Raw genomic sequence first — 27,654 nt, 5'->3', positions numbered from 1 at the left:
CGTCGCGAGTCAACAATGTGGCCTCCAGATGGCTTATCACAATGCGACCAACGTAGCAAAGATTCCTGTATGGAAATCCTCCTGGGGGGCCAGTCAATTGCTTGCGATTCGCAATATTTAGTTTACTTTATTCCTTGAAGCTTCCTGTCAACGATGGAACACACAAATTGCGTCGCGAGTCCTGAATGGAGTCTTCAGAAGACTTCGCAAAAGCGACTAACATGGGTATGGTGACCATAGGAAAGTCCCCTGGTAGTCACGTTAATTGCTTCCGATGCGCGGTTTTCATTTTACTGTATTTCTTGAAACCTCCTGTCGACGATGGAACACACAAATTGCGTCGCGAGTCAACAATGTGGCCTCCAGATGGCTTCTCACAATGCGACCAACGTAGCAAAGATTCCTGTATGGAAATCCTCCTGGGGGGCCAGTCAATTGCTTGCGATGCGCAATATTTAGTTTACTTAATCCTTGAAGCTTCCTGTCGACGATGGAACACACAAATTGCGTCGCGATTCCTGAATGGAGTCTTCAGAAGACTTCGCAAAAGCGACTAACGTGGGTATGGTGACCATAGGGAAGTCCCCTGGTAGTCACGTTAATTGCTTCCGATGTGCAGTTTTCAGTTTACTGTATTTCTTGAAACCTCCTGTCGACGATGGAACACACAAATTGCGTCGCGAGTCAACAATGTGGCCTCCGAATGGCTTCTCACAATGCGACCAACGTAGCAAAGATTCCTGTATGGAAATCCTCCTGGGGGGCCAGTCAATTGCTTGCGATGCGCAATATTTAGTTTACTTTATTCCTTGAAGCTTCCTGTCGACGATGGAACACACAAATTGCGTCGCGAGTCCGGAATGGAGTCTTCAGAAGACTTCGCAAAAGCGACTAACGTGGGTATAGTGACCATAGGGAAGTCCCCTGGTAGTCACGTTAATTGCTTCCGATGCGCGGTTTTCAGTTGACTGTATTTCTTGAAACCTCCTGTCGACGATGGAACACACAAATTGCGTCGCGAGTCAACAATGTGGCCTCCAGATGGCTTCTCACAATGCGACCAACGTAGCAAAGATTCCTGTATGGAAATCCTCCTGGGGGGCCAGTCAATTGCGCGCGATTCGCAATATTTAGTTTACTTTATTCCTTGAAGCTTCCTGTCGACGATGGAACACACAAATTGCGTCGCGAGTCTTGAATGGATTCTTCAGAAGGCTTCGCAAATGCAACTAACGAGGGTATGGTGACCATAGTGAAGTCCCCTGGTAGTCACGTTAATTGCTTCCGATGCGCAGTTTTCAGTTTACTGTATTTCTTGATACCTCCTGTCGACGATGGAACACACAAATTGCGTCGCGAGTCAACAATGTGGCCTCCAGATGGCTTCTCACAATGCGACCAACGTAGCAAAGATTCCTGTATGGAAATCCTCCTGGGGGGCCAGTCAATTGCTTGCGATGCGCAATATTTAGTTTAGTTTATTCCTTGAAGCTTCCTGTCGACGATGGAACACACAAATTGCGTCGCGAGTCCTGAATGGAGTCTTCAGAAGACTTCGAAAAAGCGACTAAAGTGGGTATGGTGACCATAGGGAAGTCCCCTGGTAGTCACGTTAATTGCTTCCGATGCGCAGTTTTCAGTTTACTGTATTTCTTGATACCTCCTGTCGACGATGGAACACACAAATTGCGTCGCGAGTCAACAATGTGGCCTCCAGATGGCTTCTCACAATGCGACCAACGTAGCAAAGATTCCTGTATGGAAATCCTCCTGGGGGGCCAGTCAATTGCTTGCGATGCGCAATATTTAGTTTACTTTATTCCTTGAAGCTTCCTGTCGACGATGGAACACACAAATTGCGTCGCGAGTCCTGAATGGAGTCTTCAGAAGACTTCGCAAAAGCGACTAACATGGGTATGGTGACCATAGGGAAGTCCCCTGGTAGACACGTTAATTGCTTCCGATGCGCGGTTTTCAGTTTACTGTATTTGTTGAAACCTCCTGTCGACGATGGAACACACAAATTGCATCGCGAGTCAACAATGTGGCCTCCAGATGGCTTCTCACAATGCGACCAACGTAGCAAAGATTCCTGTATGGAAATCCTCCTGGGGGGCCAGTCAATTGCTTGCAATGCGCAATATTTAGTTTACTTTATTCCTTGAAGCTTCCTGTCGACGATGGAACACACAAATTGCGTCGCGATTCCTGAATGGAGTCTTCAGAAGACTTGGCAAAAGCGACTAACGTGGGTATGGTGACCATAGGGAAGTCCCCTGGTAGTCACGTTAATTGCTTCCGATGTGCAGTTTTCAGTTTACTGTATTTCTTGAAACCTCCTGTCGACGATGGAACACACAAATTGCGTCGCGAGTCACCAATGTGGCCTCCGGATGGCTTCTCACAATGCGACCAACGTAGCAAAGATTCCTGTATGGAAATCCTCCTGGGGGGCCAGTCAATTGCTTGCGATGCGCAATATTTAGTTTACTTTATTCCTTGAAGCTTCCTGTCGACGATGGAACACACAAATTGCGTCGCGAGTCCGGAATGGAGTCTTCAGAAGACTTCGCAAAAGCGACTAACGTGGGTATAGTGACCATAGGGAAGTCCCCTGGTAGTCACGTTAATTGCTTCCGATGCGCGGTTTTCAGTTGACTGTATTTCTTGAAACCTCCTGTCGACGATGGAACACACAAATTGCGTCGCGAGTCAACAATGTGGCCTCCAGATGGCTTCTCACAATGCGACCAACGTAGCAAAGATTCCTGTATGGAAATCCTCCTGGGGGGCCAGTCAATTGCTTGCAATGCGCAATATTTAGTTTACTTTATTCCTTGAAGCTTCCTGTCGACCATGGAACACACAAATTGCGTCGCGAGTCCTGAATGGAGTCTTCAGAAGACTTCGCAAAACCGACAAACGTGGGTATGGTGACCATAGGGAAGTCCCCTGGTAGTCACGTTAATTGCTTCCGATGCGCAGTTTTCAGTTTACTGTATTTCTTGAAACCTCCTGTCGACGATGGAACACACAAATTGCGTCGCGAGTCAACAATGTGGCCTCCAGATGGCTTCTCACAATGCGTCCACCGTAGCAAAGATTCCTGTATGGAAATCCTCCTGGGGGGCCAGTCAATTGCTTGCGATGCGCAATATTTAGTTTACTTTATTCCCTGAAGCTTCCTGTCGACGATGGAACACACAAATTGCGTCGCGAGTCCTGAATGGAGTCTTCAGAAGACTTCGCAAAAGCGACTAACGAGGGTATGGTGACCATAGGGAAGTCCCCTGGTAGTCACGTTAATTGCTTCCGATGCGCAGTTTTCAGTTTACTGTATTTCTTGATACCTCCTGTCGACGATGGAACACACAAATTGCGTCGCGAGTCAACAATGTGGCCTCCAGATGGCTTCTCACAATGCGACCTACGTAGCAAAGATTCCTGTATGGAAATCCTCCTGGGGGGCCAGTCAATTGCTTGCGATGCGCAATATTTAGTTTAGTTTATTCCTTGAAGCTTCCTGTCGACGATGGAACACACAAATTGCGTCGCGATTCCTGAATGGAGTCTTCAGAAGACTTCGCAAAAGCGACTAACGTGGGTATGGTGACCATAGGGAAGTCCCCTGGTAGTCACGTTCATTGCTTCCGTAGCGCGGTTTTCAGTTTACTGTATTTCTTGAAACCTCCTGTCGACGATGGAACACACAAATTGCGTCGCGAGTCAACAATGTGGCCTCCAGATGGCTTCTCACAATGCGACCAATGTAGCAAAGATTCCTGTATGGAAATCCTCCTGGGGGGCCAGTCAATTGCTTGCGATTCGCAATATTTAGTTTACTTTATTCCTTGAAGCTTCCTGTCGACGATGGAACACACAAATTGCGTCGCGATTCCTGAATGGAGTCTTCAGATGACTTCGCAAAAGCGACTAACGTGGGTATGGTGACCATAGGGAAGTCCCCTGGTAGTCACGTTAATTGCTCCCGATGTGCAGTTTTCAGTTTACTGTATTTCTTGAAACCTCCTGTCGACGATGGAACACACAAATCGCGTCGCGAGTCAACAATGTGGCCTCCAGATGGCTTCTCACAATGCGTCAACCGTAGTAAAGATTCCTGTATGGAAATCCTCCTGGGGGGCCAGTCAATTGCTTGCGATGCGCAATATTTAGTTTACTTTATTCCTTGAAGCTTCCTGTCGACGATGGAACACACAAATTGCGTCGCGAGTCCTGAATGGAGTCTTCAGAAGACTTCGCAAAAGCGACTAACGAGGGTATGGTGACCATAGGGAAGTCCCCTGGTAGTCACGTTAATTGCTTCCGATGCGCAGTTTTCAGTTTACTGTATTTCTTGAAACCTCCTGTCGACGATGGAACACACAAATTGCGTCGCGAGTCAACAATGTGGCCTCCAGATGGCTTCTCACAATGCGACCTACGTAGCAAAGGTTCCTGTATGGAAATCCTCCTGGGGGGCCAGTCAATTGCTTGCGATGCGCAATATTTAGTTTAGTCTATTCCTTGAAGCTTCCTGTCGACGATGGAACACACAAATTGCGTCGCGAGTCCTGAATGGAGTCTTCAGAAGACTTCGCAAAAGCGACTATCGTGTGTATGGTGACCATAGGGAAGTCCCCTGGTAGTCACGTTAATTGCATCCGATGCGCAGTTTTCAGGTTACTGTATTTCTTGAAACATCCTGTCGACGATGGAACACACAAATTGCGTCGCGAGTCAACAATGTGGCCTCCAGATGGCTTCTCACAATGCGACCACCGTAGCAAAGATTCCTGTATGGAAATCCTCCTGGGGGGCCAGTCAATTGCTTGCGATGCGCAATATTTAGTTTACTTTATTCCTTGAAGCTTCCTGTCGACGCTGGAACACACAAATTGCGTCGCGATTCCTGAATGGAGTCTTCAGAAGACTTCGCAAAAGCGACTAACGTGGGTATGGTGACCATAGGGAAGTCCCCTGGTAGTCACGTTAATTGCTTCCGATGTGCAGTTTTCAGTTTACTGTATTTCTTGAAACCTCCTGTCGACGATGGAACACACAAATTGCGTCGCGAGTCAACAATGTGGCCTCCGGATGGCTTCTCACAATGCGACCAACGTAGCAAAGATTCCTGTATGGAAATCCTCCTGGGGGGCCAGTCAATTGCTTGCGATGCGCAATATTTAGTTTACTTTATTCCTTGAAACCTCCTGTCGACGATGGAACACACAAATTGCGTCGCGAGTCCGGAATGGAGTCTTCAGAAGACTTCGCAAAAGCGACTAACGTGGGTATAGTGACCATAGGGAAGTCCCCTGGTAGTCACGTTAATTGCTTCCGATGCGCGGTTTTCAGTTGACTGTATTTCTTGAAACCTCCTGTCGACAATGGAACACACAAATTGCGTCGCGAGTCAACAATGTGGCCTCCAGATGGCTTCTCACAATGCGACCAACGTAGCAAAGATTCCTGTATGGAAATCCTCCTGGGGGGCCAGTCAATTGCTTGCAATGCGCAATATTTATTTTACTTTATTCCTTGAAGCTTCCTGTCGACCATGGAACACACAAATTGCGTCGCGAGTCCTGAATGGAGTCTTCAGAAGACTTCGCAAAACCGACAAGCGTGGGTATGGTGACCATAGGGAAGTCCCCTGGTAGTCACGTTAATTGCTTCCGATGCGCAGTTTTCAGTTTACTGTATTTCTTGAAACCTCCTGTCGACGATGGAACACACAAATTGCGTCGCGAGTCAAAAATGTGGCCTCCAGATGGCTTCTCACAATGCGTCCACCGTAGCAAAGATTCCTGTATGGAAATCCTCCTGGGGGGCCAGTCAATTGCTTGCGATGCGCAATATTTAGTTTACTTTATTCCTTGAAGCTTCCTGTCGACGATGGAACACACAAATTGCGTCGCGAGTCCTGAATGGAGTCTTCAGAAAACTTCGCAAAAGCGACTAACGAGGGTATGGTGACCATAGGGAAGTCCCATGGTAGTCACGTTAATTGCTTCCGATGCGCAGTTTTCAGTTTACTGTATTTCTTGAAACCTCCTGTCGACGATGGAACACACAAATTGCGTCGCGAGTCAACAATGTGGCCTCCAGATGGCTTCTCACAATGCGACCTACGTAGCAAAGATTCCTGTATGGAAATCCTCCTGGGGGGCCAGTCAATTGCTTGCGTTGCGCAATATTTAGTTTAGTTTATTCCTTGAAGCTTCCTGTCGACGATGGAACACACAAATTGCGTCGCGAGTCCTGAATGGAGTCTTCAGAAGACTTCGTAAAAGCGACTAACATGGGTATGGTGACCATAGGGAAGTCCGCTGGTAGTCACGTTCATTGCTTCTGTAGCGCGGTTTTCAGTTTACTGTATTTCTTGAAACCTCCTGTCGACGACGGTACACACAAATTGCGTCGCGAGTCAACAATGTGGCCTCCAGATGGCTTCTCACAATGCGACCAACGTAGCAAAGATTCCTGTATGGAAATCCTCCTGGGGGGCCAGTAAATTGCTTGCGATTCGCAATATTTAGTTTACTTTATTCCTTGAAGCTTCCTGTCGACGATGGAACACACAAATTGCGTCGCGATTCCTGAATGGAGTCTTCAGATGACTTCGCAAAAGCGACTAACGTGGGTATGGTGACCATAGGGAAGTCCCCTGGTAGTCACGTTAATTGCTTCCGATGTGCAGTTTTCAGTTTACTGTATTTCTTGAAACCTCCTGTCGACGATGGAACACACAAATTGCGTCGCGAGTCAACAATGTGGCCTCCAGATGGCTTCTCACAATGCGTCAACCGTAGCAAAGATTCCTGTATGGAAATCCTCCTGGGGGGCCAGTCAATTGCTTGCGATGCGCAATATTTAGTTTAGTTTATTCCTTGAAGCTTCCTGTCGACGATGGAACACACAAATTGCGTCGCGAGTCCTGAATGGAGTCTTCAGAAGACTTCGCAAAAGCGACTATCGTGTGTATGGTGACCATAGAGAAGTCCCCTGGTAGTCACGTTAATTGCTTCCGATGCACAGTTTTCAGGTTACTGTATTTCTTGAAACATCCTGTCGACGATGGAACACACAAATTGCGTCGCGAGTCAACAATGTGGCCTCCAGATGGCTTCTCACAATGCGACCACCATAGCAAAGATTCCTGTATGGAAATCCTCCTGGGGGGCCAGTCAATTGCTTGCGATGCGCAATATTTAGTTTACTTTATTCCTTGAAGCTTCCTGTCGACGATGGAACACACAAATTGCGTCGCGAGTCCTGAATGGAGTCTTCAGAAGACTTCGCAAAAGCGACTAACGTGGGTATGGTGACCATAGGGAAGTCCCCTGGTAGTCACGTTAATTGCTTCCTATGCGCAGTTTTCAGTTAACTGTATTTCTTGAAACCTCCTGTCGACGATGGAACACACAAATTGCGTCGCGAGTCAACAATGTGGCCTCCAGATGGCTTCTCACAATGCGACCAACGTAGCAAAGATTCCTGTATGGAAATCCTCCTGGGGGGCCAGTCAATTGCTTGCGATGCACAATATTTAAATTACTTTATTCCTTGAAGCTTCCTGTCGACGACGGAACACACAAATTGCGTCGCGAGTCCTGGGATGGAGTCTTCAGAAGACTTTGCAAAAGCGACTAACGTGGGTATGGTGACCATAGGGAAGTCCCCTGGTAGTCACGTTAATTGCTTCCGATGCGCGGTTTTCAGTTTACTGTATTTCTTGAAACCTCCTGTCGACGATGGAACACACAAATTGCGTCGAGTCAACAATGTGGCCTCCAGATGGCTTCTCACAATGCGACCAACGTAGCAAAGATTCCTGGATGGAAATCCTCCTGGGGGGCCAGTCAATTGCTTGCGATGCGCAATATTTAGTTTATTTTATTCCTTGAAGCTTCCTGTCGACGATGGAACACACAAATTGCGTCGCGAGTCCTGAATGGAGTCTTCAGAAGACTTCGCAAAAGCGACTAACGAGGGTATGGTGACCATAGGGAAGTCCCCTGGTAGTCACGTTAATTGCTTCCGATGCGCAGTTTTCAGTTTACTGTATTTCTTGAAACCTCCTGTCGACGATGGAACACACAAATTGCGTCGCGAGTCAACAATGTGGCCTCCAGATGGCTTCTCACAATGCGACCAACGTAGCAAAGATTCCTGTATGGAAATCCTCCTGGGGGGCCAGTCAATTGCTTGGGATGCGCAATATTTAGTTTACTTTATTCCTTGAAGCTTCCTGTCGACGATGGAACACACAAATTGCGTCGCGAGTCCTGAATGGAGTCTTCAGAAGACTTCGCAAAAGCGACTATCGTCGGTATGGTGACTATAGGGATGTCCCCTGGTAGTCACGTTAATTGCTTCCGATGCGCAGTTTTCAGTTTACTGTATTTCTTGAAACCTCCTGTCGACGATGGAACACACAAATTGCGTCGCGAGTCAACAATGTGGCCTCCAGATGGCTTCTCACAATGCGACCTACGTAGCAAAGATTCCTGTATGGAAATCCTCCTGGGGGGCCAGTCAATTGCTTGCGTTGCGCAATATTTAGTTTAGTTTATTCCTTGAAGCTTCCTGTCGACGATGGAACACACAAATTGCGTCGCGAGTCCTGAATGGAGTCTTCAGAAGACTTCGCAAAAGCGACTAACGTGGGTATGGTGACCATAGGGAAGTGCCCTGGTACTCACGTTAATTGCTTCCGATGCGCAGTTTTCAGTTTACTGTATTTCTTGAAACCTCCTGTCGACGATGGAACACACAAATTGCGTCGCGAGTCAACAATGTGGCCTCCAGATGGCTTCTCACAATGCGACCAACGTAGCAAAGATTCCTGTATGGAAATCCTCCTTGGGGGCCCATCAATTGCTTGCGATGCGCAATATTTAGTTTACTTTATTCCTTGAAGCTTCCTGTCGACGATGGAACACACAAATTGCGTCGCGAGTCCTGAATGGAGTCTTCAGAAGACTTCGCAAAAGCGACTAACATGGGTATGGTGACCATAGGGAAGTCCCCTGGTAGTCATGTTAATTGCTTCCGATGCGCGATTTTCAGTTTACTGTATTTCTTGAAACCTCCTGTCGACGATGGAACACACAAATTGCGTCGCGAGTCAACAATGTGGCTTCCAGATGGCTTCTCACAATGCGACCAACGTAGCAAAGATTCCTGTATGGAAATCCTCCTGGGGGGCCAGTCAATTGCTTGCGATGCGCAATATTTAGTTTACTTTATTCCTTGAAGCTTCCTGTCGACGATGGAACACACAAATTGCGTCGCGATTCCTGAATGGAGTCTTCAGAAGACTTCGCAAAAGCTACTAACGTGGGTATGGTGACCATAGGGAAGTCCCCTGGTAGTCACGTTAATTGCTTCCGATGCGCAGTTTTCAGTTTACTGTATTTCTTGAAACCTTCTGTCGACGATGGAACACACAAATTGCGTCGCGAGTCAACAATGTGGCCTCCAGATGGCTTCTCACAATGCGTCCACCGTAGCAAAGATTCCTGTATGGAAATCCTCCTGGGGGGCCAGTCAGTTGCTTGCGATGCGCAATATTTAGTTTACTTTATTCCTTGAAGCTTCCTGTCGACGATGGAACACACAAATTGCGTCGCGATTCCTGAATGGAGTCTTCAGAAGACTTCGCAAAAGCGACTAACGTGGGTATGGTGACCATAGGGAAGTCCCCTGGTAGTCACGTTAATTGCTTCCGATGCGCAGTTTTCAGTTTACTGTATTTCTTGATACATCCTGTCGACGATGGAACACACAAATTGCGTCGCGAGTCAACAATGTGGCCTCCAGATGGCTTCTCACAATGCGACCTACGTAGCAAAGATTCCTGTATGGAAATCCTCCTGGGGGGCCAGTCAATTGCTTGCGATGCGCAATATTTAGTTTAGTTTATTCCTTGAAGCTTCCTGTCGACGATGGAACACACAAATTGCGTCGCGAGTCCTGAATGGAGTCTTCAGAAGACTTCGCAAAAGCGACTAACGTGGGTATGGTGACCATAGGGAAGTGCCCTGGTACTCACGTTAATTGCTTCCGATGCGCAGTTTTCAGTTTACTGTATTTCTTGAAACCTCCTGTCGACGATGGAACACACAAATTGCGTCGCGAGTCAACAATGTGGCCTCCAGATGGCTTCTCACAATGCGACCAACGTAGCAAAGATTCCTGTATGGAAATCCTCCTTGGGGGCCCATCAATTGCTTGCGATGCGCAATATTTAGTTTACTTTATTCCTTGAAGCTTCCTGTCGACGATGGAACACACAAATTGCGTCGCGATTCCTGAATGGAGTCTTCAGAAGACTTCGCAAAAGCTACTAACGTGGGTATGGTGACCATAGGGAAGTCCCCTGGTAGTCACGTTAATTGCTTCCGATGCGCAGTTTTCAGTTTACTGTATTTCTTGAAACCTTCTGTCGACGATGGAACACACAAATTGCGTCGCGAGTCAACAATGTGGCCTCCAGATGGCTTCTCACAATGCGTCCACCGTAGCAAAGATTCCTGTATGGAAATCCTCCTGGGGGGCCAGTCAGTTGCTTGCGATGCGCAATATTTAGTTTACTTTATTCCTTGAAGCTTCCTGTCGACGATGGAACACACAAATTGCGTCGCGAGTCCTGAATGGAGTCTTCAGAAGACTTCGCAAAAGCGACTAACGTGGGTATGGTGACCATAGGGAAGTCCCCTGGTAGTCACGTTAATTGCTTCCGATGCGCAGTTTTCAGTTTACTGTATTTCTTGATACATCCTGTCGACGATGGAACACACAAATTGCGTCGCGAGTCAGCAATGTGGCCTCCAGATGGCTTCTCACAATGCGACCAACGTAGCAAAGATTCCTGTATGGAAATCCTCCTGGGGGGCCAGTTAATTGCTTGCGATGCGCAATATTTAGTTTACTTTATTCCTTGAAGCTTCCTGTCGACGATGGAACACACAAATTGCGTCGCGAGTCCTGAATGGAGTCTTCAGAAGACTTCGCAAAAGCGACTAACGAGGGTATGGTGACCATAGGGAAGTCCCCTGGTAGTCACGTTAATTGCTTCCGATGCGCAGTTTTCAGTTTACTGTATTTCTTGAAACATCCTGTCGACGATGGAACACACAAATTGCGTCGCGAGTCAACAATGTGGCCTCCAGATGGCTTCTCACAATGCGACCAACGTAGCAAAGATTCCTGTATGGAAATCCTCCTGGGGGGCACATCAATTGCTTGCGATGCGCAATATTTTGTTTACTTTATTTCTTGAAGCTTCCTGTAGACGATGGAACACACAAATTGCGTCGCGAGTCCTGAATGGAGTCTTCAGAAGACTTCGCAAAAGCGACTAGCGTGGGTATGGAGACAATAGGGAAGTCCCCTGGTAGTCACGTTAATTGCTTCCGATGCGCAGTTTTCAGTTTACTGTATTTCTTGAAACCTCCTGTCGACGATGGAACACACAAATTGCGTCGCTAGTCAACAATGTGGCCTCCAGATGGCTTCTCACATTGCGAACAACGTAGCAAAGATTCCTGTATGGAAATCCTCCTAGGGGGCCAGTCAATTGTTTGCGATGCGCAATATTTAGTTTACTTAATTCCTTGAAGCTTCCTGTCGACGATGGAACACACAAATTGCGTCGCGAGTCCTGAATGGAGTCTTCAGAAGACTTCGCAAAAGCGACTAAGGAGGGTATGGTGACCATAGGAAAGTCCCCTGGTAGTCACGTTAATTGCTTCCAATGCGCGGTTTTCAGTTTACTGTATTTCTTGAAACCTCCTGTTGACGATGGAACACAGAAATTGCGTCGCGAGTCACCAATGTGGCCTCCAGATGGCTTCTCACAATGCGACCAACGTAGCAAAGATTCCTGTATGGAAATCCTCCTGGGGGGCCAGTCAATTGCTTGCGATGCGCAATATTTAGTTTACTTTATTCCTTGAAGCTTCCTGTCGACGATGGAACACACAAATTGCGTCGCGAGTCCTGAATGGAGTCTTCAGAAGACTTCGCAAAAGCGACTAACATGGGTATGGTGACCATAGGGAAGTCCCCTGGTAGTCACGTTAATTGCTTCCAATGCGCGGTTTTCAGTTTACTGTATTTCTTGAAACCTCCTGTCGACGATGGAACACACAAATTGTGTCGCGAGTCAACAATGTGGCCTCCAGATGGCTTCTCACAATGCGACCAACGTAGCAAAGATTCCTGTATGGAAATCCTCCTGGGGGGCCAGTCAATTGCTTGCGATGCGCAATATTTAGTTTACTTTATTCCTTGAAGCTTCCTGTCGACGATGGAACACACAAATTGCGTCGCGATTCCTGAATGGAGTCTTCAGAAGACTTCGCAAAAGCGACTAACGTGGGTATGGTGACCATAGGGAAGTCCCCCGGTAGTCACGTTAATTGCTTCCGATGCGCAGTTTTCAGTTTACTGTATTTCTTGAAACCTCCTGTCGACAATGGAACACACAAATTGCGTCGCGAGTCAACAATGTGGCCTCCAGATGGCTTCTCACAATGCGACCAACATAGCAAAGATTCCTGTATGGAAATCCTCCTGAGGGGCCAGTCAATTGCTTGCGATGCGCAATATTTAGTTCACTTTATTCCTTGAAGCTTCCTGTCGACGATGGAACACACAAATTTCGTCGCGAGTCCTGAATGGAGTCTTCAGAAGACTTCGCAAAAGCGACTAACATGGGTATGGTGACCATAGGGAAGTCCCCTGGTAGTCATGTTAATTGCTTCCGATGCGCGATTTTCAGTTTACTGTATTTTTTGAAACCTCCTGTCGACGATGGAACACACAAATTGCGTCGCGAGTCATCAATGTGGCCTCCAGATGGCTTCTCACAATGCGACCAACGTAGCAAAAGTACCTGTATGGAAATCCTCCTGGGGGGCCAGTCAATTGCTTGCGATGCGCAATATTTAGTTTACTTTATTCCTTGAAGCTTCCTGTCGACGATGGAACACACAAATTGCGTCGCGATTCCTGAATGGAGTCTTCAGAAGACTTCGCAAAAGCTACTAACGTGGGTATGGTGACCATAGGAAAGTCCCCTGGTAGTCACGTTAATTGCTTCCGATGCGCAGTTTTCAGTTTACTGTATTTCTTGAAACCTTCTGTCGACGATGGAACACACAAATTGCGTTGCGAGTCAACAATGTGGCCTCCAGATGGCTTCTCACAATGCGTCCACCGTAGCAAAGATTCCTGTATGGAAATCCTCCTAGGGGGGCCAGTCAGTTGCTTGCGATGCGCAATATTTAGTTTACTTTATTCCTTGAAGCTTCCTGTCGACGATGGAACACACAAATTGCGTCGCGAGTCCTGAATGGAGTCTTCAGAAGACTTCGCAAAAGCGACTAACGTGGGTATGGTGACCATAGGGAAGTCCCCTGGTAGTCATGTTAATTGCTTCCGATGCGCAGTTTTCAGTTTACTGTATTTCTTGATACATCCTGTCGACGATGGAACACACAAATTGCGTCGCGAGTCAACAATGTGGCCTCCAGATGGCTTCTCACAATGCGACCAACGTAGCAAAGATTCCTGTATGGAAATCCTCCTGGGGGGCCAGTTAATTGCTTGCGATGCGCAATATTTAGTTTACTTTATTCCTTGAAGCTTCCTGTCGACGATGGAACACACAAATTGCGTCGCGAGTCCTGAATGGAGTCTTCAGAAGACTTCGCAAAAGCGACTAACGAGGGTATGGTGACCATAGGGAAGTCCCCTGGTAGTCACGTTAATTGCTTCCGATGCGCAGTTTTCAGTTTACTGTATTTCTTGAAACATCCTGTCGACGATGGAACACACAAATTGCGTCGCGAGTCAACAATGTGGCCTCCAGATGGCTTCTCACAATGCGACCAACGTAGCAAAGATTCCTGTATGGAAATCCTCCTGGGGGGCACATCAATTGCTTGCGATGCGCAATATTTAGTTTACTTTATTCCTTGAAGCTTCCTGTCGACGATGGAACACACAAATTGCGTCGCGAGTCCTGAATGGAGTCTTCAGAAGACTTCGCAAAAGCGACTAACGTGGATATGGTGACCATAGGGAAGTCCCCTGGTAGTCACGATAATTGCTTCCGATGCGCAGTTTTCAGTTTACTGTATTTCTTGAAACCTCCTGTCGACGATGGAACACACAAATTGCATCGCGAGTCAACAATGTGGCCTCCAGATGGCTTCTCACAATGCGACCAACGTAGCAAAGATTCCTGTATGGAAATCCTCTTGGGGGGCCAGTCAATTGCTTGCGATGCGCAATATTTAGATTACTTTATTCCTTGAAGCTTCCTGTCGACGATGGAACACACAAATTGCGTCGCGAGTCCTGAATGGAGTCTTCAGAAGACTTCGCAAAAGCGACTAACGTGGGTATGGTGACCATAGGGACGTCCCCTGGTAGTCACGTTAATTGCTTCCGATGCGCAGTTTTCAGTTTACTGTACTTCTTGAAACCTCCTGTCGACGATGGAACACACAAATTGCGTCGCGAGTCACCAATGTGGCCTCCAGATGGCTTCTCACAATGCGACCAACGTAGCAAAGATTCCTGTATGGAAATCCTCCTGGGGGGCCAGTCAATTCCTTGCGATGCGCAATATTTAATTTACTTTATTCCTTGAAGCTTCCTGTCGACGATGGAACACACAAATTGCGTCGCGAGTCCTGAATGGAGTCTTCAGAAGACTTCGCAAAAGCGACTAACGTGGGTATGGTGACCATAGGGAAGTCCCCTGGTAGTCACGTTAATTGCTTCCGATGCGCGGTTTTCAGTTTACTGTATTTCTTGAAACCTCCTGTCGACGATGGAACACACAAATTGCGTCGCGAGTCAACAATGTGGCCTCCAGATGGCTTCTCACAATGCGACCAACGTAGCAAAGATTCCTGTATGGAAATCCTCCTGGGGGGCCAGTCAATTGCTTGCGATGCGCAATATTTAGTTTACTTTATTCCTTGAAGCTTCCTGTCGACGATGGAACACACAAATTGCGTCGCGAGTCCAGAATGGAGTCTTCAGAAGACTTCGCAAAAGCGACTAACGTGGGTATGGTGACCATAGGGAAGTCTCCTGGTAGTCACGTTAATTGCTTCCGATGCGCAGTTTTCAGTTTGCTGTACTTCTTGAAACCTCCTGTCGACGATGGAACACACAAATTGCGTCGCGAGTCAACAATGTGGCCTCCAGATGGCTTCTCACAATGCGACCAACGTAGCAAAGATTCCTGTATGGAAATCCTCCTGGGGGGCCAGTCAATTGCTTGCGATGCGCAATATTTAGTTTACTTCATTCCTTGAAGCTTCCTGTCGACGATGGAACACGCAAATTGCGTCGCGAGTCCTGAATGGAGTCTTCAGAAGACTTCGCAAAAGCGACTAACGTGGGTATGGTGACCATAGATAAGTCCCCTGGTAGTCACGTTAATTGCTTCCGATGCCCATTTTTCAGTTTACTGTATTTCTAGAAACATCCTGTCGACGATGGAACACACAAATTGCGTCGCGAGTCAACAATGTGGCCTCCAGATGGCTTCTCACAATGCGACCAACTTAGCAAAGATTCCTGTATGGAAATCATCCTGGGGGGCCAGTCAATTGCTTGCGATGCGCAATATTTAGTTTACTTTATTCCTTGAAGCTTCCTGTCGACGATAGAACACACAAATTGCGTCGCGAGTCCTGAATGGAGTCTTCAGAAGACTTCGCAAAAGCGACTAACGTGGGTATGGTGACCATAGGGAAGTCCCCTGGTAGTCACGTTAATTGCTTCCGATGCGCGGTTTCCAGTTTACTGTATTTCTTGAAACCTCCTGTCGACGATGGAACACACAAATTGCGTCGCAAGTCAACAATGTGGCCTCCAGATGGCTTCTCACAATGCGACCAACGTAGCAAAGATTCCTGTATGGAAATCCTCCTGGGGGGCCAGTCAATTGCTTGCGATGCGCAATATTTAGTTTACTTTATTCCTTGAAGCCTCCTGTCGACGATGGAACACACAAATTGCGTCGCGAGTCTTGAATGGAGTCTTCAGAAGACTTCGCAAAAGCGACTAACGTGGGTATGGTGACCATAGGGAACTCCCCTGGTAGTCATGTTAATTGCTTCCGATGTGCGGTTTTCAGTTTACTGTATTTCTTGAAACCTCCTCTCGACGATGGAACACACAAATTGCGTCGCGAGTCACCAATGTGGCCTCCAGATGGCTTCTCACAATGCGACCAACGTAGCAAAGATTCCTGTATGGAAATCCTCCTGAGGGGCCAGTCAATTGCTTGCGATGCGCAATATTTAGTTCACTTTATTCCTTGAAGCTTCCTGTCGACGATGGAACACACAAATTGCGTCGCGAGTCCTGAATGGAGTCTTCAGAAGACTTCGCAAAAGCGACTAACGTGGGTATGGTGACCATAGGGAAGTCCCCTGGTAGTCACGTTAATTGCTTCCGATGCGCCGTTTTCAGTTTACTGTATTTCTTGAAACCTCCTGTCGACGATGGAACACACAAATTGCGTCGTGAGTGAACAATGTGGCCTCCAGATGGCTTCTCACAATGCGACCAACGTAGCAAAGATTCCTGTATGGAAATCCTCCTGAGGGGCCAGTCAATTGCTTGCGATGCGCAATATTTAGTTCACTTTATTCCTTGAAGCTTCCTGTCGACGATGGAACACACAAATTGCGTCGCGAGTCCTGAATGGAGTCTTCAGAAGACTTCGCAAAAGCGACTAACATGGGTATGGTGACCATAGGGAAGTCCCCTGGTAGTCACGTTAATTGCTTCCGATGTGCGGTTTTCAGTTTACTGTATTTCTTGAAACCTCCTCTCGACGATGGAACACACAAATTGCGTCGCGAGTCACCAATGTGGCCTCCAGATGGCTTCTCACAATGCGACCAACGTAGCAAAGATTCCTGTATGGAAATCCTCCTGAGGGGCCAGTCAATTGCTTGCGATGCGCAATATTTAGTTCACTTTATTCCTTGAAGCTTCCTGTCGACGATGGAACACACAAATTGCGTCGCGAGTCCTGAATGGAGTCTTCAGAAGACTTCGCAAAAGCGACTAACGTGGGTATGGTGACCATAGGGAAGTCCCCTGGTAGTCACGTTAATTGCTTCCGATGCGCCGTTTTCAGTTTACTGTATTTCTTGAAACCTCCTGTCGACAATGGAACACACAAATTGCGTCGCGAGTGAACAATGTGGCCTCCAGATGGCTTCTCACAATGCGACCAACGTAGCAAAGATTCCTGTATGGAAATCCTCCTGAGGGGCCAGTCAATTGCTAGCGATGCACAATATTTAGTTCACTTTATTCCTTGAAGCTTCCTGTCGACGATGGAACACACAAATTGCGTCGCGAGTCCTGAATGGAGTCTTCAGAAGACTTCGCAAAAGCGAATAACTTGGGTATGGTGACCATAGGGAAGTCCCCTGGTAGTCATGTTAATTGCTTCCGATGCGCGATTTTCAGTTTACTGTATTTCTTGAAACCTCCTGTCGACGATGGAACACACAAATTGCGTCGCGAGTCAACAATGTGGCCTCCAGATGGCTTCTCACAATGCGACCAACGTAGCAAAGGTTTCTGTATGGAAATCCTCCTGGGGGGCCAGTCAATTGCTTGCGATGCGCAATATTTAGTTTACTTTATTCCTTGAAGCTTCCTGTCGACGATGGAACACACAAATTGCGTCGCGATTCCTGAATGGAGTCTTCAGAAGACTTCGCAAAAGCGACTAACATGGGTATGGTGACCATAGGGAAGTCCCCTGGTAGTCACGTTAATTGCTTCCAATGCGCGGTTTTCAGTTTACTGTATTTCTTGAAACCTCCTGTCGATGATGGAACACACAAATTGTGTCGCGAGTCAACAATGTGGCCTCCAGATGGCTTCTCACAATGCGACCAACGTAGCAAAGATTCCTGTATGGAAATCCTCCTGAGGGGCCAGTCAATTGCTTGCGATGCGCAATATTTAGTTCACTTTATTCCTTGAAGCTTCCTGTCGACGATGGAACACACAAATTGCGTCGCGAGTCCTGAATGGAGTCTTCAGAAGACTTCGCAAAAGCGACTAACATGGGTATGGTGACCATAGGGAAGTCCCCTGGTAGTCACGTTAATTGCTTCCAATGCGCGGTTTTCAGTTTACTGTATTTCTTGAAACCTCCTGTCGATGATGGAACACACAAATTGTGTCGCGAGTCAACAATGTGGCCTCCAGATGGCTTCTCACAATGCGACCAACGTAGCAAAGATTCCTGTATGGAAATCCTCCTGGGGGGCCAGTCAATTGCTTGCGATGCGCAATATTTAGTTTACTTTATTCCTTGAAGCTTCCTGTCGACGATGGAACACACAAATTGCGTCGCGATTCCTGAATGGAGTCTTCAGAAGACTTTGCAGAAGCGACTAACGTGGATATGGTGACCATAGGGAAGTCCCCCGGTTGTCACGTTAATTGCTTCCGATGCGCAGTTTTCAGTTTACTGTATTTCTTGAAACCTCCTGTCGACAATGCAACACACAAATTGCGTCGCGAGTCAACAATGTGGCCTCCAGATGGCTTCTCACAATGCGACCAACATAGCAAAGATTCCTGTATGGAAATCCTCCTGAGGGGCCAGTCAATTGCTAGCGATGCACAATATTTAGTTCACTTTATTCCTTGAAGCTTCCTGTCGACGATGGAACACACAAATTGCGTCGCGAGTCCTGAATGGAGTCTTCAGAAGACTTCGCAAAAGCGACTAACATGGGTATGGTGACCATAGGGAAGTCCCCTGGTAGTCATGTTAATTGCTTCCGATGCGCGATTTTCAGTTTACTGTATTTCTTGAAACCTCCTGTCGACGATGGAACACACAAATTGCGTCGCGAGTCAACAATGTGGCCTCCAGATGGCTTCTCACAATGCGACCAACGTAGCAAAGGTTTCTGTATGGAAATCCTCCTGGGGGGCCAGTCAATTGCTTGCGATGCGCAATATTTAGTTTACTTTATTCCTTGAAGCTTCCTGTCGACGATGGAACACACAAATTGCGTCGCGATTCCTGAATGGAGTCTTCAGAAGACTTCGCAAAAGCTACTAACGTGGGTATGGTGACCATAGGGAAGTCCCCTGGTAGTCACGTTAATTGCTTCCGATGCGCAGTTTTCAGTTTACTGTATTTCTTGAAACCTTCTGTCGACGATGGAACACACAAATTGCGTCGCGAGTCAACAATGTGGCCTCCAGATGGCTTCTCACAATGCGTCCACCGTAGCAAAGATTCCTGTATGGAAATCCTCCTGGGGGGCCAGTCAGTTGCTTGCGATGCGCAATATTTAGTTTACTTTATTCCTTGAAGCTTCCTGTCGACGATGGAACACACAAATTGCGTCGCGAGTCCTGAATGGAGTCTTCAGAAGACTTCGCAAAAGCGACTAACGTGGGTATGGTGACCATAGGGAAGTCCCCCGGTTGTCACGTTAATTGCTTCCGATGTGCGGTTTTCAGTTTACTGTATTTCTTGAAACCTCCTCTCGACGATGGAACACACAAATTGCGTCGCGAGTCACCAATGTGGCCTCCAGATGGCTTCTCACAATGCGACCAACGTAGCAAAGATTCCTGTATGGAAATCCTCCTGAGGGGCCAGTCAATTGCTTGCGATGCGCAATATTTAGTTCACTTTATTCCTTGAAGCTTCCTGTCGACGATGGAACACACAAATTGCGTCGCGAGTCCTGAATGGAGTCTTCAGAAGACTTCGCAAAAGCGACTAACGTGGGTATGGTGACCATAGGGAAGTCCCCTGGTAGTCACGTTAATTGCTTCCGATGCGCCGTTTTCAGTTTACTGTATTTCTTGAAACCTCCTGTCGACGATGGAACACACAAATTGCGTCGCGAGTGAACAATGTGGCCTCCAGATGGCTTCTCACAATGCGACCAACGTAGCAAAGATTCCTGTATGGAAATCCTCCTGAGGGGCCAGTCAATTGCTAGCGATGCACAATATTTAGTTCACTTTATTCCTTGAAGCTTCCTGTCGACGATGGAACACACAAATTGCGTCGCGAGTCCTGAATGGAGTCTTCAGAAGACTTCGCAAAAGCGACTAACATGGGAATGGTGACCATAGGGAAGTCCCCTGGTAGTCATGTTAATTGCTTCCGATGCGCGATTTTCAGTTTACTGTATTTCTTGAAACCTCCTGTCGACGATGGAACACACAAATTGCGTCGCGAGTCAACAATGTGGCCTCCAGATGGCTTCTCACAATGCGACCAACGTAGCAAAGGTTTCTGTATGGAAATCCTCCTGGGGGGCCAGTCAATTGCTTGCGATGCGCAATATTTAGTTTACTTTATTCCTTGAAGCTTCCTGTCGACGATGGAACACACAAATTGCGTCGCGATTCCTGAATGGAGTCTTCAGAAGACTTCGCAAAAGCGACTAACATGGGTATGGTGACCATAGGGAAGTCCCCTGGTAGTCACGTTAATTGCTTCCAATGCGCGGTTTTCAGTTTACTGTATTTCTTGAAACCTCCTGTCGATGATGGAACACACAAATTGTGTCGCGAGTCAACAATGTGGCCTCCAGATGGCTTCTCACAATGCGACCAACGTAGCAAAGATTCCTGTATGGAAATCCTCCTGAGGGGCCAGTCAATTGCTTGCGATGCGCAATATTTAGTTCACTTTATTCCTTGAAGCTTCCTGTCGACGATGGAACACACAAATTGCGTCGCGAGTCCTGAATGGAGTCTTCAGAAGACTTCGCAAAAGCGACTAACATGGGTATGGTGACCATAGGGAAGTCCCCTGGTAGTCACGTTAATTGCTTCCAATGCGCGGTTTTCAGTTTACTGTATTTCTTGAAACCTCCTGTCGATGATGGAACACACAAATTGTGTCGCGAGTCAACAATGTGGCCTCCAGATGGCTTCTCACAATGCGACCAACGTAGCAAAGATTCCTGTATGGAAATCCTCCTGGGGGGCCAGTCAATTGCTTGCGATGCGCAATATTTAGTTTACTTTATTCCTTGAAGCTTCCTGTCGACGATGGAACACACAAATTGCGTCGCGATTCCTGAATGGAGTCTTCAGAAGACTTTGCAGAAGCGACTAACGTGGGTATGGTGACCATAGGGAAGTCCCCCGGTTGTCACGTTAATTGCTTCCGATGCGCAGTTTTCAGTTTACTGTATTTCTTGAAACCTCCTGTCGACAATGCAACACACAAATTGCGTCGCGAGTCAACAATGTGGCCTCCAGATGGCTTCTCACAATGCGACCAACATAGCAAAGATTCCTGTATGGAAATCCTCCTGAGGGGCCAGTCAATTGCTAGCGATGCACAATATTTAGTTCACTTTATTCCTTGAAGCTTCCTGTCGACGATGGAACACACAAATTGCGTCGCGAGTCCTGAATGGAGTCTTCAGAAGACTTCGCAAAAGCGACTAACATGGGTATGGTGACCATAGGGAAGTCCCCTGGTAGTCATGTTAATTGCTTCCGATGCGCGATTTTCAGTTTACTGTATTTCTTGAAACCTCCTGTCGACGATGGAACACACAAATTGCGTCGCGAGTCAACAATGTGGCCTCCAGATGGCTTCTCACAATGCGACCAACGTAGCAAAGGTTTCTGTATGGAAATCCTCCTGGGGGGCCAGTCAATTGCTTGCGATGCGCAATATTTAGTTTACTTTATTCCTTGAAGCTTCCTGTCGACGATGGAACACACAAATTGCGTCGCGATTCCTGAATGGAGTCTTCAGAAGACTTCGCAAAAGCTACTAACGTGGGTATGGTGACCATAGGGAAGTCCCCTGGTAGTCACGTTAATTGCTTCCGATGCGCAGTTTTCAGTTTACTGTATTTCTTGAAACCTTCTGTCGACGATGGAACACACAAATTGCGTCGCGAGTCAACAATGTGGCCTCCAGATGGCTTCTCACAATGCGTCCACCGTAGCAAAGATTCCTGTATGGAAATCCTCCTGGGGGGCCAGTCAGTTGCTTGCGATGCGCAATATTTAGTTTACTTTATTCCTTGAAGCTTCCTGTCGACGATGGAACACACAAATTGCGTCGCGAGTCCTGAATGGAGTCTTCAGAAGACTTCGCAAAAGCGACTAACGTGGGTATGGTGACCATAGGGAAGTCCCCTGGTAGTCACGTTAATTGCTTCCGATGCGCAGTTTTCAGTTTACTGTATTTCTTGATACATCCTGTCGACGATGGAACACACAAATTGCGTCGCGAGTCAACAATGTGGCCTCCAGATGGCTTCTCACAATGCGACCAACGTAGCAAAGATTCCTGTATGGAAATCCTCCTGGGGGGCCAGTTAATTGCTTGCGATGCGCAATATTTAGTTTACTTTATTCCTTGAAGCTTCCTGTCGACGATGGAACACACAAATTGCGTCGCGAGTCCTGAATGGAGTCTTCAGAAGACTTCGCAAAAGCGACTAACGAGGGTATGGTGACCATAGGGAAGTCCCCTGGTAGTCACGTTAATTGCTTCCGATGCGCAGTTTTCAGTTTACTGTATTTCTTGAAACATCCTGTCGACGATGGAACACACAAATTGCGTCGCGAGTCAACAATGTGGCCTCCAGATGGCTTCTCACAATGCGACCAACGTAGCAAAGATTCCTGTATGGAAATCCTCCTGGGGGGCCCATCAATTGTTTGCGATGCGCAATATTTTGTTTACTTTATTTCTTGAAGCTTCCTGTAGACGATGGAACACACAAATTGCGTCGCGAGTCCTGAATGGAGTCTTCAGAAGACTTCGCAAAAGCGACTAGCGTGGGTATGGAGACAATAGGGAAGTCCCCTGGTAGTCACGTTAATTGCTTCCGATGCGCAGTTTTCAGTTTACTGTATTTCTTGAAACCTCCTGTCGACGATGGAACACACAAATTGCGCCGCGAGTCAACAATGTGGCCTCCAGATGGCTTCTCACATTGCGAACAACGTAGCAAAGATTCCTGTATGGAAATCCTCCTAGGGGGCCAGTCAATTGCTTGCGATGCGCAATATTTAGTTTACTTAATTCCTTGAAGCTTCCTGTCGACGATGGAACACACAAATTGCGTCGCGAGTCCTGAATGGATTCTTCAGAAGACTTCGCAAAAGCGACTAAGGAGGGTATGGTGACCATAGGAAAGTCCCCTGGTAGTCACGTTAATTGCTTCCGATGCGCGGTTTTCAGTTTACTGTATTTCTTGAAACCTCCTGTCGACGATGGAACACACAATTGCGTCGCGAGTCAACAATGTGGCCTCCAGATGGCTTCTCCACAATGGGACCAACGTAGCAAAGATTCCTGTATGGAAATCCTCCTGGGGGGCCAGTCAATTGCTTGCGATGCGCAATATTTAGTTTACTTTATTCCTTGAAGCTTCCTGTCGACGATGGAACACACAAATTGCGTCGCGATTCCTGAATGGAGTCTTCAGAAGACTTCGCAAAAGCTACTAACGTGGGTATGGTGACCATAGGGAAGTCCCCTGGTAGTCACGTTAATTGCTTCCGATGCGCAGTTTTCAGTTTACTGTATTTCTTGAAACCTTCTGTCGACGATGGAACACACAAATTGCGTCGCGAGTCAACAATGTGGCCTCCAGATGGCTTCTCACAATGCGTCCACCGTAGCAAAGATTCCTGTATGGAAATCCTCCTGGGGGGCCAGTCAGTTGCTTGCGATGCGCAATATTTAGTTTACTTTATTCCTTGAAGCTTCCTGTCGACGATGGAACACACAAATTGCGTCGCGAGTCCTGAATGGAGTCTTCAGAAGACTTCGCAAAAGCGACTAACGTGTTTATGGTGACCATAGGGAAGTCCCCTGGTAGTCACGTTAATTGCTTCCGATGCGCAGTTTTCAGTTTACTGTATTTCTTGATACATCCTGTCGACGATGGAACACACAAATTGCGTCGCGAGTCAACAATGTGGCCTCCAGATGGCTTCTCACAATGCGACCAACGTAGCAAAGATTCCTGTATGGAAATCCTCCTGGGGGGCCAGTTAATTGCTTGCGATGCGCAATATTTAGTTTACTTTATTCCTTGAAGCTTCCTGTCGACGATGGAACACACAAATTGCGTCGCGAGTCCTGAATGGAGTCTTCAGAAGACTTCGCAAAAGCGACTAACGAGGGTATGGTGACCATAGGGAAGTCCCCTGGTAGTCACGTTAATTGCTTCCGATGCGCAGTTTTCAGTTTACTGTATTTCTTGAAACATCCTGTCGACGATGGAACACACAAATTGCGTCGCGAGTCAACAATGTGGCCTCCAGATGGCTTCTCACAATGCGACCAACGTAGCAAAGATTCCTGTATGGAAATCCTCCTGGGGGGCCCATCAATTGTTTGCGATGCGCAATATTTTGTTTACTTTATTTCTTGAAGCTTCCTGTAGACGATGGAACACACAAATTGCGTCGCGAGTCCTGAATGGAGTCTTCAGAAGACTTCGCAAAAGCGACTAGCGTGGGTATGGAGACAATAGGGAAGTCCACTGGTAGTCACGTTAATTGCTTCCGATGCGCAGTTTTCAGTTTACTGTATTTCTTGAAACCTCCTGTCGACGATGGAACACACAAATTGCGCCGCGAGTCAACAATGTGGCCTCCAGATGGCTTCCCACATTGCGAACAACGTAGCAAAGATTCCTGTATGGAAATCCTCCTAGGGGGCCAGTCAATTGCTTGCGATGCGCAATATTTAGTTTACTTAATTCCTTGAAGCTTCCTGTCGACGATGGAACACACAAATTGCGTCGCGAGTCCTGAATGGAGTCTTCAGAAGACTTCGCAAAAGCGACTAAGGAGGGTATGGTGACCATAGGAAAGTCCCCTGGTAGTAACGTTAATTGCTTCCGATGCGCGGTTTTCAGTTTACTGTATTTCTTGAAACCTCCTGTCGACGATGGAACACACAATTGCGTCGCGAGTCAACAATGTGGCCTCCAGATGGCTTCTCCACAATGGGACCAACGTAGCAAAGATTCCTGTATGGAAATCCTCCTGGGGGGCCAGTCAATTGCTTGCGATGCGCAATATTTAGTTTACTTTATTCCTTGAAGCTTCCTGTCGACGATGGAACACACAAATTGCGTCGCGAGTCCTGAATGGAGTCTTCAGAAGACTTCGCAAAAGCGACTAACGTGGATATGGTGACCATAGGGAAGTCCCCTGGTAGTCACGATAATTGCTTCCGATGCGCAGTTTTCAGTTTACTGTATTTCTTGAAACCTCCTGTCGACGATGGAACACACAAATTGCATCGCGAGTCAACAATGTGGCCTCCAGATGGCTTCTCACAATGCGACCAACGTAGCAAAGATTCCTGTATGGAAATCCTCCTGGGGGGCCAGTCAATTGCTTGCGATGCGCAATATTTAGATTACTTTATTCCTTGATGCTTCCTGTCGACGATGCAACACACAAATTGCGTCGCGAGTCCTGAATGGAGTCTTCAGAAGACTTCGCAAAAGCGACTAACGTGGGTATGGTGACCATAGGGACGTCCCCTGGTAGTCACGTTAATTGCTTCCGATGCGCAGTTTTCAGTTTAATGTATTTCTTGAAACCTCCTGTCGACGATGGAACACAGAAATTGCGTCGCGAGTCACCAATGTGGCCTCCAGATGGCTTCTCACAATGCGACCAACGTAGCAAAGATTCCTGTATGGAAATCCTCCTGGGGGGCCAGTCAATTGCTTGCGATGCGCAATATTTAGTTTACTTTATTCCTTGAAGCTTCCTGTCGACGATGGAACACACAAATTGCGTCGCGAGTCCTGAATGGAGTCTTCAGAAGACTTCGCAAAAGCGACTAACGTGGGTATGGTGACCATAGGGAAGTCCCCTGGTAGTCACGTTAATTGCTTGCGATGCGCGGTTTTCAGTTTACTGTATTTCTTGAAACCTCCTGTCGACGATGGAACACACAAATTGCGTCGCGAGTCAACAATGTGGCCTCCAGATGGCTTCTCACAATGCGACCAACGTAGCAAAGATTCCTGTATGGAAATCCTCCTGGGGGCCCAGTCAATTGCTTGCGATGCGCAATATTTAGTTTACTTTATTCCTTGAAGCTTCCTGTCGACGATGGAACACACAAATTGCGTCGCGAGTCCTGAATGGAGTCTTCAGAAGACTTCGCAAAAGCGACTAACGTGGGTATGGTGACCATAGGGAAGTCCCCTGGTAGTCACGTTAATTGCTTCCGATGCGCAGTTTTCAGTTTACTGTACTTCTTGAAACCTCCTGTCGACGATGGAACACACAAATTACGTCGCGAGTCAACAATGTGGCCTCCAGATGGCTTCTCACAATGCGACCAACGTAGCAAAGATTCCTGTAATGAAATCCTCCTGGGGGGCCAGTCAATTGCTTGCGATGCGCAATATTTAGTTTACTTCATTCCTTGAAGCTTCCTGTCGACGATGGAACACGCAAATTGCGTCGCGAGTCCTGAATGGAGTCTTCAGAAGACTTCGCAAAAGCGACTAACGTGGGTATGGTGACCATAGATAAGTCCCCTGGTAGTCACGTTAATAGCTTCCGATGCCCATTTTTCAGTTTACTGTATTTCTTGAAACATCCTGTCGACGATGGAACACACAAATTGCGTCGCGAGTCAACAATGTGGCCTCCAGATGGCTTCTCACAATGCGACCAACTTAGCAAAGATTCCTGTATGGAAATCATCCTGGGGGGCCAGTCAATTGCTTGCGATGCGCAATATTTAGTTTACTTTATTCCTTGAAGCTTCCTGTCGACGATGGAACTCACAAATTGCGTCGCGAGTCCTGAATGGAGTCTTCAGAAGACTTCGCAAAAGCGACTAACGTGAGTATGGTGACCATAGGGAAGTCCCCTGGTAGTCACGTTAATTGCTTCCGATGCGCGGTTTCCAGTTTACTGTTTTTCTTGAAACCTCCTGTCGACGATGGAACACACAAATTGCGTCGCGAGTCAACAATGTGGCCTCCAGATGGCTTCTCACAATGCGACCAACGTAGCAAAGATTCCTGTATGGAAATCCTCCTGGGGGGCCAGTCAATTGCTTGCGATGCGCAATATTTAGTTTACTTTATTCCTTGAAGCTTCCTGTCGACGATGGAACACACAAATTGCGTCGCGAGTCTTGAATGGAGTCTTCAGAAGACTTCGCAAAAGCGACTAACGTGGGTATGGTGACCATAGGGAACTCCCCTGGTAGTCATGTTAATTGCTTCCGATGTGCGGTTTTCAGTTTACTGTATTTCTTGAAACCTCCTGTCGACGATGGAACACACAAATTGCGTCGCGAGTCAACAATGTGGCCTCCAGATGGGTTCTCACAATGCGACCAACGTAGCAAAGATTCCTGTATGGAAATCCTCCTGAGGGGCCAGTCAATTGCTTGCGATGCGCAATATTGAGTTCACTTTATTCCTTGAAGCTTCCTGTCGACGATGGAACACACAAATTGCGTCGCGAGTCCTGAATGGAGTCTTCAGAAGACTTCGCAAAAGCGACTAACGTGGGTATGGTGACCATAGGGAAGTCCCCTGGTAGTCACGTTAATTGCTTCATATG

Source organism: Schistocerca nitens, chromosome 4, assembly GCF_023898315.1.
Source record: "Schistocerca nitens isolate TAMUIC-IGC-003100 chromosome 4, iqSchNite1.1, whole genome shotgun sequence".
Taxonomy (NCBI): Eukaryota; Metazoa; Arthropoda; class Insecta; order Orthoptera; family Acrididae; genus Schistocerca; species Schistocerca nitens.
This window is presented reverse-complemented; position numbering follows the sequence as displayed.